At 38.5% G+C, this 15,618-nt stretch overlaps 1 protein-coding gene and 1 non-coding gene across 4 annotated transcripts in view; one reads left to right on the top strand and one right to left on the bottom strand.

Moving 5' to 3' along the window:
* Positions 1 to 15,618, top strand: part of SOS1 (SOS Ras/Rac guanine nucleotide exchange factor 1) — a 144,602-nt gene that overhangs the window by 34,752 nt on the left and 94,232 nt on the right. The gene's annotated exons all lie outside the window — the stretch shown is intronic.
* LOC112438936 (U6 spliceosomal RNA) lies at positions 8,750 to 8,853 on the bottom strand. The gene has a single exon (XR_003027253.1). It is a non-coding gene; the product is annotated as a U6 spliceosomal RNA (small nuclear RNA).

A 15,618-nucleotide genomic window follows, 5' to 3' on the forward strand; every position in this document is an offset into this window, starting at 1 on the left:
TATTTATACCTATGGGAAAGTTGAATTTTTCATTTGGATTCACAGGTGAACTCAAAAGTTGAACACGCTGCATTATGTAATTTCATTCACTTATTCATAGTGTAGTACTTGAGCTGCTTAAGTACCAGGAACTAGGGTACAAAGGTAAGACATGCTCACTACCCTCAAGGAGGTAAAAATCCAGCAAATAAACAGATGTGTACACTCTCACTGCACAAAGGACATTCCTCAGACCAGCAGTGTTGGTCCCATCTGAGAGGTTGATAAAAATACCAAATGCTCGGCCAGGCGCAGTGGCTCATACCTGTAATTCCAGCACTTTGGCAGGCCGAGGCGGGTGGATCACCTGAAGGCAGGGGTTTGAGACCAGCCTGACCAATATGGTGAAACCCCGTCTCTACTAAAAATACAAAAATTAGCCAGGTGTGGTGGTGTGCACCGCTAGTCCCATTTACTCGGGAGGCTGAAACAGGAGAATCGCTTGAACCCAGGAGGTTGAGGTTGCAGTGAGCCAAAATCGCAACACTGCACTCCAGCTTGGGTGACAGAATAAGACTCTGTTTCAAAAAACAAACAAACAAAACAACAACAACAAAAAATGCTCTACCCAGGAACTACTGAATTGGAAGCTGTATTTTTAACAAAATTGCTAGGTGATTTAAGTTTGAAAAGCACTGATATACATAAACTATACATTAAAAAGATGCGATAAGCACTAAAGTTTTTTTTTGTTTGTTTGTTTTGAGATAGAGTCTCGTTCTGTCGCTCAGGCTGGAGTGCAATGGCGCGATCTGGGCTCCATGCAACCTCCACCTCCCAGGTTCAAGCAATTCTCCTGCCTCAGCCTCTCTAGTAGCTGGGATTACAGGCGCCTGCCACCATGCCTGTCTAATTTTTGTATTTTTAATAGAGATGGGGTTTTGCCATGTTGGCCAGGCCAGTCTCGAATTCCTGACCTCAGGTAATCCGCCCACCTCGGCCTCACAAAGTGCTGGGATTACAGGCATGAGCCACCACACCAGGCCTGCTAAAGATTCTTACAAACAAAAAATACTGTATGTAAGAGCTCAGTTACTATGTTACTATGTCAACCAGCCCCCAACCCCCACAAAGAAGAAAAATGATCATAGAGGAAAAAGTTGGATCAGACATTTCTCTGGATTGGCATATTAAAAGGTGCTTGATAAGAGTTTGTTGAACTAAACTAGCCCTAGGCGCTACCATTTGAAGATGAATTATTTGCTATTTAGTAGTCTGCATTTAATATTTATGCACAGAGTGTTTTTTTTTTTTTTGAGACAGGGTCTCACTCTGTTGCCCAGACTGGAGCGCAGTGGTGTGATCTCAGCTTACCGCAACCTCCGCCTCCCAGGCTTAAGTGATTCTCTGGCCTCAGCCTCCCAAGTAGCTGGGATTACAAGCGCGTGCCACCATGCCTGGCTGATTTTTTTTTTTTTTTTTTTTTTTGTATTTTTAGTAGAGACGGGATTTCACCATGTTGTCCAGGCTGGTCTCGAACTCCTAACCTCAAATGATCCACCTTCCTCTGCCTCCTAAAGTACTGGGATTACAGGTGTGAGCTGCTGTGCCTGGCCCAGAGTTTTTGTAAATAGATTATTTCAATAAAAAGAGTGAGACTCAGATCTCAGAAAGAGAGGATAAATGAAAGCCAAGATTACATCAGTTGATTGACTATACTAGTACCATGAACATGGGAAGTGTTAGGATATGAAGATAAGTGAGACAGTCACTGCCCTCTAGTAGGAGACTCAAGGACATTTATTTTACTTTTTGGGTTATAATCCAATACTATTGCTACTTATTTTGTTGTGTAAATTGCTGCAGCGTTGGTCATTGGGAGCTTTTTTAGGTTGGCTTTTCTTTCTTTCTTTCTTTCTTTTTTTTTTTTTTGAGACAGAGTCTTGTTCTTGTTGCCTAGGCTGGAGTGCCATGGCACAATGGCTCACTGCAACCTCCACCTCCCAGGCTCAAGCAATTCTCATGCTTCAGCCTCCCGAGTAGCTGGGATTACAGGTATGTGCCACCATGCCTGGCTAATTTTTTGTATTTTTAGTAGAGATGGGATTTCACCATGTTGGCCAGTCTAGTCTTGAACTCCTGACCTCAAGGTGATCTGCCCATGTTGGTCAGGGATGGCCAAAGTGCTGAGATTACAGGTATGGGCCACTGTGCCGGGCCAGGTTGGCTACTTTTGAACACTACTTTATGAGTCAACTTTCTTGCTCGTTTCTTCCCTATTTTGAGGGCTGCCTAATATTGGATCAGTGTTTTATGAAGAATATGATCTCTTAACTGGCCACTCTGTCATTTTCACGAGAGGTGTTTTGTTTTGTTTTGTAAAGGCACACTCATCATTAGCGAAATGGGAATGAAAACCACAGTGAGATACCACTTCATACCAATTAGGGTGGCTATTATTTAAAATAAAAAACCAAAAATGAAAACCAAAGGACAACCACATGGATGTAAAGAAATTGGAAACTGTGCATTGCTGGTGGGAATGTAAAATGGTATAGCTTCTGTAAAAAACAGTATGGCAGTTCATCAAAAAACTAAACATAGAATTACTATATGATCTAGTAGTTCCACTTCTAGCTATTGAAAGCAGGGATTTGAACAGATATTTGTACACCAGTGTTTATAGGCAGCACTTTTCACAATAGCCAAAAGGTAGAAACTAACCACATGTCAGTTACCAGATGAATAGATAAATGTAGTATATACATGCATGTAATAGAATACTATTCAGCCCTAGAAAGGAATAGAATTCTGATGCTGCAGCATGGGCGAATCTTGAAAATATTTTACTAAGTGAAAGAAGCCAAAAATAAAAGGACAAATACTATATGATTTCACTTCTGAGATACCTAGAATAGTTCAATTCATAGAGACAGAAAGTAGAATGGTAGTTTCCAGAGCCTGCAGGAAGGAGGAATTGGGGAGTTATTGTTTAACAGGTGCAGAGTTCCAGGCCAAGATGATGAAAAAGTTCTGGAGATGGATAATGGTGATGGTTGCACAACAATGTCACTGAATTATGCATGTAGAAATGGTTAAATGGTAAATTTTGTGTTGTGTGTATTTTACCACAATTGAAAAAAAAAGTCACTTCCTTCGCTCCATCTCAGGCATACTAAAGTAGAATTTCTAGTGGTCGGGCCCAGAATCCTGCATTTAAAAAAAAAGAAAAAAGCTTTTCAGTTTATTGTTATGCATGGTTTAAGAACCACTGATATGTGGGATTATCTAATGGAAAGTGGGGTAAACTGGATTTTGTTGGTATTATCTTTAAAGAGAAATTTATCAGATTGATGAATTAAAGTATAATCTTCATCTTGATTTTTATGTTTAATTCAGCTGTTAATATTTACACATTACTTCATGTGGTAATGTGAATAATGACTACTAATAATTATTTAGCATTCTACCACATTTTAAAGCACTTTCGGCTGGGTGCAGTGGCCTGTGATCCCAGCAGTTTGGGAAGCCGAGGCAGGAGGATTACTTGAGCCCAGAGTTCAAGACCAGCCTGGGCAATGTGGCTAAGCCCCATCTCTAAAAAAATTTTAAAAATTAGCTGGGCATGGTGGCACACACCTGTAGTCCCAGTTACTCTAGAGGCCGAGGTGGGAGGACCTCTTGATCCTGGGAGGAGAGGGGAGGCAAAGGTTGCAGTGAACCAAGATTGCACCACTGCACTCCAACCTGGGTTACAGAGACTCTGTCTCAAAAATAAAATAAAATAAAGCACTTTCTGATATGTGATCTCATTTGATCATCATGTTATCCTCTGGTGGTGATAATTGCCATTTTCAGGCGAGACGCTTGAGACTTTGGAGATTGAATGAGTTGCCTAAGATCATACAGATAAAGTCAGACGTCCAAGATAGATCTGATTACAACTCCTCTTAGCAGTCTCCAAGAAAAGAGCAGGTGTTATTCAGGCCATTGTAAATATTCTGTGTTTAATTGTTTTGTGACAAAAATGTAAAATTACTAAGTTAATCATGAACCATAGACTTAAGACCACTTTATTATGTAAACATGACTGTTATCATATGACAGCTCCACTGTTTTTGCCATGTTGGCAGTGGTTAATATTTACGAAACTAAGATACTTTATTTTGTCTAGGAAAGTATTCTTATGAAGTATTACTATGTTAATACTTAATAAATACTAATTAATATGATTTATCTGGAAATCTAAAGCAGATCTATGATTCTGTGGCAGTTTTTCTTCCCTTGCATTGAAGCGGCCTCTATACCCAACCATTTGTGCATAATACTATAATTTTCAAAAACTGTCACCAGATGCAGTGGATCATGCCTATAATCCCAGCACTTTGGGAGGCTGAGGTGGGTGGATCACCTGAGGTTAGGAGTTCCAAGACCAGCCTGGCCAAAATGGCAAAACCCCGTCTCTACTAAAAATACAAAAATTAGCCAGATGTGGTGGTGGGCGCCTGTAATCCCAGCTACTTGGGAGGCTGAGGCAGGAGAATTGCTTAAACCGGGGAGGCAGAGGTTGCAGTGAGCCAAGATCATGCCACTGCACTCCAGCCTGGGTGACAGAATGAGACTCCGTCTCAAAAAAAAAAAAAAAAAAGAACAACATCGCAACTGTGACTATTTCCCTTTTGAAGAATGTATTTGCCACAGTTGAGCCCAGGAGTCAGCAGACTCCCTTCCTCTCCTAGAACATCCAGCCATGTTTTAGTAAAGTAGAAAGATGTGGGGAAAAGCCGTTTCTAGTGTTCCTGTTTTACACTAATTTTCCTCTGGCCTTCCTGTTTACCAACATGGAATTGTCGGGGAAGGGCATTTTTATTTTATAGTGATTTAATATCTAACCACTTCTTATTTTGATAGGATAGGGCATTATATGATAAAATCATTAAAAATGTAATTCAGGCTTGCTTACCAATATCTAATATGTTAAACTGCCTATTTGCTAATTGCATGTCTGAAAGATCTCAAGCATAATGGAGTCCAGAACTCTTGATCTCTTGTTCCCTCTCCCACTTATGAAAACATCTGCTCATCTTACAGTATTGGTTATCCTAGTATATGCACCTGTATCTGGCCAGTGATCTGGGCCCTACCTAACTCCATTTCATTTCCTTTACTCTTCCTTTCACTTGTATATAGTCTGCTTCCTTTGCCTAGAATGTTATCCCTCTCACTTCACCAATATACTTTTCACCTAAATTCTGCTCACCCTTCAGCTTTCAACTTTAATCTTTTCCGAACCACTAGATTAACTTAGGCACCCATTTAGTAGCCTCATGGTATCCTGTACTTTAACAAGAACATCAATAATGGCTACAGGTAACATTTATTAAAGATTGACAATATATTGGTATGTAATATTACCAGAAGGAGTAAGTAATTCGTGCAGGGTTACACTCTGGTAATTGAAAGAACAAAGATTTTAATGTAGGCAATGTAGCCCACACTTAACCTTTTTACTACTCTGCCTCTTACATAGTTATACTTTTGTTTATTATTATGTTTAAATAAATTATTTGTTTAACATCTAGTTCCCCTGTTGTACTTCTAAGCTCCTTGAGGGTGGGGGCTGTGTCTCTTATACTATCTGTTGAATGTGTGCATATATCATATTTGGGATATAGCCTTTCCATTACTCAGAAAGTCTGAAAATTGATAAAAATTTGTAGGTGGAATTCACAGATGACATTGACCATTTTATTGTCTAGAAATGATGGTTTCTATAAATGTGAAGCAATCTGTTTAGTTCATCTAGTAAATCAGTTTACTGTGAAGTGGTTGTATATCAAGGAACGTGATTCATTTGGAGAAGTTTGAATTTGAAAAGTTTTTTTCCTTGCTTGTTATGGCTTTGGTTTACTAAAAACTAGAATCTACTGCTTAGAGGTTATGGGCAAATTAATTGGTGAAGATAGTAGAAAGACACTTGGATCACAGTTGCTATCTGTTGGCATTTTAAGGAAGACTGCCAATGATAGACAGTAGACACGCATCACATGTATTGTGAATTGCCATTCCAGCTTAAAAATACCTCTTAAAATGTGGTTGAAACTTAAAATAGGGTAGGATAACTGCATGTGGTGGCCCATGCCTGGAATACCAATACTTTGGAAGGCCAAGGCAGGAGGATCGCTTGAGCCCAGGAGTTTGAGACCATTCTCAGCAACATAGTGAGACACCCATTTCTACAAAAAAATGAAAAATTAGCTGAGCATGGTGGTGTATGCCTGTAGTCCCAGCTTCTCAGGAGGCTGAGGTGGGAGAATCACTTGGGCCCAAGAGGTCAAGGCTGCAGTGAGCTGTGAACACGACACTGCAGTCCAACCTCATGACAGAGTAAGACCCTGTCTCAAAAAAATAAATAAATACAAATAAAAATAGGATAGGATAGATGGGAACACTAGCAGAGAAAACACTGGGAATTTGATAAAGCGCCCCATCTGTGTCAGGACATCATTGATAAAGGGATACATGCCACTTTTGGAAGATAAAGAGCATAGTTGAAGAGGAACTAAAAAATCATCAGAGACTCTTTTCTTGAGTCAGTTCCTTGCTTTATTGGTGGGAACTCTGTTATCACATAGTAATATTTTTAAAAAGTTGTTTAGGAAGGTCATACTGTTTTTAAAGCAAAACACATGAAAAATGATATGAATTTAGCACTTGACACATGTTTGGAATTTGATGTGTATAGTTATTTTCTGTGGGAAAGGACTTTAAATATGTCTTTCCCATGGCTAACATATACACTGGCGTAAACCACATACCAATGAAAATTTTTAATTAAATTTATATTTTATTTTATATACACATAGACATAAATGTTATAAATGTGCTCAAATATGAGTAATTTTTAGTAGAGCTTTGGGGGAGGAATGATTCATTCTTTCCCCCTTTTTCTTCTCTTCTCTTCACATCCCTGCCTTGCCCAGGACCATTTATAACCCATGTTGACAACAAAGGTTATATTCTTCCATATTTTTCTCCATGCTGTCCTGCTCGTGTATAAATATATACTTAATTTATAATTACACATACACGTGTATATATGTATATGTGTTTTTTTTGACAATTCTCTGTATTTTACATTTTTTAATGAGTTTTCTCACTTAAGAATACCTTCTTTTTTCACTTAAGAATACCTCACTTAATAGCTCTAATTTTTTTTAATGGCTACATATATAGTTGTATTAGTTTGCTAGGGGTGCTATAATAAGTACCACAGACTAAGTGGCTTAAACAACAGAAATTAGTTTTCTCATAGTTTTGGAGGCTAGAAGCCCAAGATGAAGATGTTGGTGGGTTGTTTTTTTCTGAGGTCTCTCTCCTTGGCTTATAGATGGCTATCTTCTCCCTGTTTCTTCACGTGGTCTGTCTTCTGTGTTCAAATTTTCTCCTCTTATTAAGGATACCAGTCTTGGATTGGATTCAGACCTACCCTAATGACCTCATTTTAACTTAATTACCTCTTTAAAGACTTTATCTCAAAATACATTCACATTCTGAGGTGCTGGGGCTTAGGGCTTCATATGAATTTTGGAGGGACACTATTCAGCCCATAACAATCATATTCCACAGTGTATCCAACCATTCCCTTACTGGTGGTCATTTACGTTATTTTTGTTTTTTGCCACCATGCAATAAAATCTTTGTATGTATATCCTTTTATTTTTACAGGATAAATTCCCAAAAGTGAATTTTCTGGGCAAAGGATATATTTTAATTTTGATAGTGGTTGCCAGATTACTTTTCAAAAAGTCTTATCAGTTAGCATTTCTACTTGTAAGGTATGAGAATAACTTTTTCCAAGAACAGTCTATATTGAGGATCCCTCTTCCCATCTTTCTCCTCCCATCTACTCCTCAACTGCTTATAATTTGGGTTTTGCTCCAGCTACTCTATTCATATTCTTCTCCAAAGGCCACTAATTATGTGCTATTGCTACATTAATTGTTCTTTTAAAAATATTCTGTTTGCGTTTTGCAACATTTGAAGCTCCTGGAGACTGGTTTTTGTATATTACTTCTCCTGACTTCCTTAAGAATATACCCTAACCACCATTTCCTGATTCTTTTGCCTCATCTTCATCTGCTTGCTGCTTGGATGTAGGTGCTTCACTAGATTCCATTCTGCTTTAAATTGCTCCTGTCCACCTTGGACTGGGAGATTTTTATCTACTTGTACTATTTCTATTACCTGTGTGAAAGTTAATCATCCGAATTGGGTCATTTTTGTCATACCCAACTAAATCAGTAGAGGGGCCAAGGGGAAAAAGCATTCAGGGTCTGTAACATTGCTCTAGAAATGTAATTCTCTGCAAGTCCAGCAGCTAGAACTGCCTATTTATATAAACAAAAACCAATTTTATCTACGTCTGCTGAGATAACTTGCTACAACTCTGGGACTAATTTTGCTCACCAACTGGAGTTTGCCAGCTCCCCAAAGCCTTACTAATACCAATAAACTTTCTATCAAGACCACATATAACATTTCCTCTTCTTTATAAAACCCCCAACCATATCTTTGTTGTTTGAACATACTGAAGACCACCCAGTCTACGTGTATGCCCCAAAGTACAATTCTTTCTTCCCAAATAAAACGTTAAATTTAGAGGTTTGCATCTACATTTTTATTTTGACCTTGACACCTGTAGGGGATTGGTTGAATTCCAGATCCATGTTTTCGGCCTTAAGCTCTCTTTTTTAAAAAAATTAAAATAAAAGTAATGGAACGCTTCACAAATATACATGTCATCCTTGCGCAGGAGCCATCCTAATCTCTGTATCGTTTCGTTTTCAGTATACGTGCTGCCAAAGCGAGCACTAAGCTCTTTTTTGAGCCTCAGACCTAGCTAGATTTCAACCTGTACTCTAATAAATTTAAAGTAAAATTTACCGTAAGATACCTCTGGGGTTTTTCTCTGTTTCTCTTTATTCTTTCATTAACATAGATCCAGTTTTTTGGGGTTTTTTTGCCAGAAATGTAGAGGAAAAGGAAAAGATGCAGTACCACAAAGCTAACAATAGAGCAAGTGATGTAAGTTCTGTGAGGACTGGAACTTTGTCTTATTCTGCTTTTCCCAGATGCCTGCTATACTGCTTAGCATATGTGAACCCATCTAAAAACAAAATCCACCAAAAAACTCTTATGAATTAAATATTAATAATTAACTATTTACTATTTCCAATTAGTCTTAAAGATTGAACAGGCAAGTTTTGTAGCGGGGATGTGGGGATGGCTACCGGGTACAAAAAGTAATTAGAATGAATAAGACCTAGTATTTGATAGCACAACAGGGTGACTAGTCAGTAATAATTTAATTGTACATTTTTAAATAACTGAAAGTATAATTGGATTGTTTGTAAGACAAAGGGTAAATGCTTGAGGGAATGGATACCCCATTTACCATGACGTAACTATTATGCATTACATATCTGTATCAAGTATCTTATGTACTCCATAAATATATGCACCTATGTACCCACAAAATTTTTTTTAAAAATTGGTTTTACCAAAAAAGGTTGAATAAGCAAGTTTTTATAAAAATATTTACCAATATTTATTAATTTAATAACTATGAACTTTTTTTTTTTGAGACAGAGTCTTGCTCTGTTGGCCAGGCTGGAGTGCACTGAAGCTAATTGCAACCTCTGCCTCCTGGGTTCAAGTGATTCTCCTGCCTCAGCCTTCCAAGTAGCTGGGATTACAGGCGCCTGCCGCCAAGCCTGGCTAATTTTTGTATTTTTAGTAGAGACGGGGTTTCGCCATGTTGGCCAGGCTGGTCTCGAACTCTTAACCTTAGGTAATCTGCCTGCCTTGGCCTCCCAAAGTGCCGGGATTACAGGCGTAAGCTACCGTGCTTGGCAAATTTTCTTTATCTTTTTTTTTTACCGAGGACAGTCTCACTCTGTTGCCCAAGGTAGAATGCAGTGGCGCGATCTCGGCTCACTGCAACCTCCGCCTCCAGGGTTCAAGTGATTCTCCTGCCTCAGCCTCCCGAGAAGCTGGCATTACAGCTGCACATTGCCATGGCTGGCTAATTTTTCTATTTTTATTAGAGACGGGGTTTCACCATGTTGGCCAGGCTGGTCTCGAACTCCTGATCTCCAGTGATCCGCCAGCCCACGCTTCTCACAGTGCTGGGATTACAGGCCTGAACCACCACACCCAGCCACTATGAACATTCTTTACTAATAAATAAACACTATCTTGCATTACAGCTACAAAAATTATTTTTTGTTCTTGTTTTTGAGACAGGGTCTCCAGCCACTCCAGGCTGGAGTGCAGTGGCAAAATCATGGATCACTGCAGCTTTGAACTCCAGGGGTCAGCTTCCTGAGTAGCTGGGACCACCCAAACCCAGCTAATTTTTTTATTTTTTTATTTTTGGAGAGACAAGGTCTCACTTTGTTGCCCAGGCAGGTCTTGAACTCCTAGGCTCAAGCAATACACCTGCCTCAGCCTTCCAAAGTGCTGGTATTATAGGCATGAGCCACTGTTCCTGGCCTTACAAAAATTATTTTGTAGGTTGTATTTTAGCTAGCCTATCACAATTCTTCCAAGTTTTTAAATGGTTTCTGTTGCTTATAAAATATTATTTATTGATAGCCAACAAATTCTAATTTGGGTATTGCTAGGCTATCAGTGCAAAAAAAAAATTGCAGTTAAAAACTTGTAAAATCTCATATGCCTAAATACCAGGACCGCGTTTATAGTTGTATCAATTTATTTGTTTTTCTCAATACTCAGCATCCAAATTAAAAATAGGAGTATTTTTGTTTACTTTAAAAAGTGATATACTGTTTATGTTTTGTAACATTCATTGAAGAAAATACTTAAGACTTTCAAAACTAGAAAAATATTATTTTAATTTCTTAAAGCTTTGAAATATACATTGAAAAGAGTACATATAACCTCAGTTTAAATGTTCAGTTTAAATCAGGGGTCCCCAACCCCCAGGCTACAGACTGATACTGGTCCATGGCCTGTTAGGAACCAGGCCGCACAGCAGGAGGTGAGCAGTGGGTGAGTGAGCAAAGCTTCATCTGTATTTACAGCCACTCACCATCATTCGCATTACCGCCGGAACTCCGCCTCTTTTCAGATCAGTGGAGGCATCAGATTCTCAGGAGCCTGTTGTGAACTGTGCGTGTGAGGCATCTAGGTTGCGTACTCCTTATGAGAATCTAATGCCTGATGATCTGTCACTGTCTCCCATTCCCCCCCATATGGGACCGTCTAGTTGCAGAAAAACAAGCTCAGGGCTCCCATTGATTGTACATTATGGTGAGTTGTATAATTATTTTATTATATATTACAATGTAATAATAGAAATAAAGTAAACAATAAATGTAATGCACTTGAATCATCCCGAAACCATCCTCCCCACCCGAGTCTGTGGAAAAGTTGTCTTGCCTAGAACTGGTCCTGGTGCCAAAAAGGTTGGGGACCACTGACTTTAGGCATGCTTCCCCACCCACCTCCTCCTAGTCTGTGGAAAAATTGTCTTCCACAAAACCAGTCCCTCATGCCAAGAAGGTTGGAGACTGCTGGTTTAAATAATAATGAAATGAACATGTATGTACCTAACATACAGGATAAAAAATGAAGTATTTCTGGCCAGGCACAGTGGCTCATGCCTGTAATCCCAGCACTTTGGGAGGCCAAGGTGGGCAGATCACGAGGTCAGGAGTTTGAGACCAGCCTGACCAACATGGTGAAACTCTGTCTCTACTAAAAATACAAAAATTAGCCGGGCATGGTGGCACGTGCCTGTAATCCCAGCTACTGAGGAGGCTGAGGCAGGAGAATTGCTTGAACCCAAGAGGTGGAGGTTGCAGTGAGCCGAGATCACACTACTACACTCCAACCTGGGCGACAGAGCGAGACTCCGTCTCACAAAAAAAAAAAAAAAATTCTAACACTTTTAAAGGCTTCTTTGGTTTCCTTACTGATTGCATCTTCTTTCCCTTCCCCTGGAGGTAATAGCTGAGTTTTAGATTAATCAACTACTTAAATTACTTTATAGTTTTGTCACATAAGTATAAATTAATAAACAATGAACATAGTTTGGTTTTGCTTTTTTCTGAACTTGATATAAATGGATCATATTGTTTCTATTGTTCTGTAACTTATATTTTTGCCCCATTTTATGTTTTAGAGATTTCATTTATGTTATTGTGTAACTTTTAGGTCATTCATTTGTGCTGGTAAGTAATATTCATTTTCTAAATCTACTGCAATGTATTGGTCCATTCTAATGTTGATGGACATTCTGGTTATTTGCAAGTTTTGCTTTTTAAGCATTACTGTTAACATTTTTGTGCTTGTTCATCTGTTGTGCACATATAAGAGTTCTATAATGTAGCAGTCCTCAACTGTTTTTTTGTTTGTTTGTTTGTTTGTTTGTTTGGGAGACAGAGTCTCCCTCTTGTCACCCAGGCTGGAGTGCAGTGGCGCAATCTTGGCTCACTGCAACCTTCACCTCCCAGGTTCAAGCAATTCTCCTGCCTCAGCCTCCCAAGTAGCTGGGACTACAGGCATATGCCACCGCACCTGGCTAATTTTTGTATTTTTAGTGGAGACAGGGTTTCACCATGTTGGCCAGGATGATCTCGATCTCTTGACCTCATGATCTGCCTGCCTTAGCCTCCCAAAGTGCTGGGATTACAGGCATGAATCACCGCGCCCGGCCAGTCCCCAACCTTTTTGGCACCAGGGACTGGTTTTGTGGAAGACAATTTTTCCATGGTGGGGAAATGTTTTGGAGATAAAACTCTTTCACCTCAGATCACCAGGCATTAGATTCTTACAAGGTGTGCAACCTAGATCCCTCACATGCACAGTTCACAGTAGGGTTCACGGTCCCATGACAATGAGAATCTAATGCTCCTGTTGATCTGACAGACAGAGCTCAGGTGGTAATGCTCCCCGGTAGGCTGCTCACCTGCTCTGTGGCCTGGTTCCTAATGGGGTTTGAGGAGATTTATTGGTTGGCAGCCAGGTGTTGGGGACTCCTCCAATAATGTACTTAGAAGTAGAATTGCTGGATCATAATGTGTGTGTGTATTTAACTTTACTAAGTAATGTTAAACTTTAATCCAAATTGTTATTTTATATTCCCACCAGTAATGGGTGAAAATTCACATTTCTTTATGTCTTTACCAATACCTGATATTCTTAGATTTTAGAATTTTTGTCAAAATAGTAGGTGTAAAATAATGTCTTATGGTTTTTATTTGTATTTACTTGAATACAAATAAATACGAGGCTAAGGCTTGAGATTGAGATTGAGATTGAGGCTGAGCACCTTTCTAATATTTATGGGGCAGTTGTGTTTCCCCTTCCATGAAATGTCTGTACATGACTTTTGCCCATTTTAGAAAACTGAGGATTTGTTTTTATTAAAACTTTGTTATTATTTATCCTGGATATTTCCTTTGTAGGTTATATGTGTCCCAGTGTGTGACTTATCTTTCCACTTTTTGTGATATGTTGATTAAGCAGTAGTTCTTAATGAAATTGAATTAGAATTTTTCTTCATTTTATACTTCTTGTGTCTTTCTAAATAAATTCTTTCCTAACTCAGGTTATAAAGATATCCTGCTATGCTTTTACTAAAAGTTTCTGAATCTTTTGCTTATCACCGTTATGTACTTGATCCATCTTCAGTTGGTTTTTATATATGGTATGTGATAGGGAATAATTTGCCAATGTCCTAGCACTATATATTGGATGATCCATCCTTTCCTCATGAATCTATACTACTGGCTCTTGTTTTATATTATTTTCATACAAGATCTGTATACAAGCTCTCCATTATGGTGGTCTTTCTGTTTCTGCACTAATATCTTAGTATCTTAATCACTGTAGCGTAGTCATGTCTTTATCTGGCAGGAAAAATAGTTTTTTGCCTGATTTTTCTTTAGGAATGCCTTAGTTGTTCTTGGCTCTTCTAAATTTAGGATCAGCATCTCAATTTTTCAGAAAATTGTTTCCATTTTAATAGGAATTATAATGTTTAGAGTATAGGAGAATTGGCATCTTGAGATATTATGGTACTTCCTTAATACTATTTAAGGTCTTCTAAATGTCATTCATTAAAGTTTAAATTTTTTTCTTCATAAAGGATTTTCTTTCTTTTTTTTTTTTTTTGGAGAAGGAGTCTCACTCTGGCACGATCTCGGCTCACTGCAGCCTCCGCCTCCTGGGATCAAGCAATTCTTAGCCTCAGCCTCCCAAGTAGCTAAGATTACAGATGCACACCACCACACCCAGTTAATTTTTGTATTTTTAGTAGAGACAGGGTTTTACCATATTTGTCAGCCTGGTGTCGAACACCTGACCTCAAGTGATCCACCTGCCTTGGCCTCCCAAAGTGCTGGGATTACAGGCGTGAGTCACTGTGCCCAGCCTATAAAGGTTTTATACACATATATAAGATTATTTTCCTAATTATTCTATTACTTTATTTTTGCAACTATCATTAAAAAATTATATTTTCTGTTTGTTGCTTATGTAGGAGTGCAACTATCTTTTATAGATTATTTCAACAATTTTACTAAACTCACTTATTAACTCTTGTAATTTTTCTATAGATTCTTTTGGGTTTTCAATTAGAATAATTATATTACCTGCAAATAATAACAGTTTTATTCCTTCCTTTCCAATCCTTTTTATCTTACTGGCTAGGACCTCCAGACAATGTTGAGTAGACATTGTGATAGTAGGTATCCTTGTCTTGTCCCTGGTTTTAAAGGTAGTTCTTTTAGTATTGCACTATTGATTATGATTTTTGTTGTACACTTTTTGTTTATATCCTTTATCAAGTTTAGGAAATGTTCTTCTATTTCTAGGCCCTGAGTTTTTGCTTGTATATTTGTTAGGAACCATGAATTGTTACCTTTTCTGCATCTATTGTCATTTTTCTCCTTTAATCTGTTAATGTGAGAATCACAAAAGATTTACTTTTGTTGAACCGGTCTCAGTTCCTGAAATAAGCCCAAGTCGGTCATGGTGTAGTATCTTTTCTAAACATTTCTAAATTTGGTTTGCTACCCTTATTTTTTTTTTTTTTAAGGTAAGGTCTCAGTCTGTCACCCAGGCTGGAGTGCAGTGGTTGATCTTGGCTTACTGCAACCTCCACCTCCTGGGCTGAAGCAATTCTCCCACCTCAGCCTCCCCAGTAACTGGGACCACAGATGTGTGCTACCATGCCTGGCTAATTTTTGTATTTTTGGTAGTGATCGGTTTTTGCCTTGTTACCCAGACTGGTCTCAAAACTCTTGAGCTCAAGCCTCAGCCTCCTAAAGTGGTGGGATTGTAGGCATGAGCCATCACACCCGGCCAAGTTTGCTACTTTTGCTTAAGATTTTTTTTCATCTATGTCCATGAACAGTTATTCTTTCCTAGATAGTGTTGGTTTGGTTTAATGTCAGTTGTACACAGCACACATTGTATAAGGTTGGAATTGTCTATTTCTGGAAAGGTAAAATTACATTCTTTGTGGGAAGATTTTAAACCTTTGATACAATTTCTTTAATGATTAGAAAACCATTAGAAATGTTTTATTTCTTTTTGAGTCAGTTT

Source organism: Pan paniscus, chromosome 12, assembly GCF_029289425.2.
Source record: "Pan paniscus chromosome 12, NHGRI_mPanPan1-v2.0_pri, whole genome shotgun sequence".
In the NCBI taxonomy this organism is placed as follows: Eukaryota; Metazoa; Chordata; class Mammalia; order Primates; family Hominidae; genus Pan; species Pan paniscus.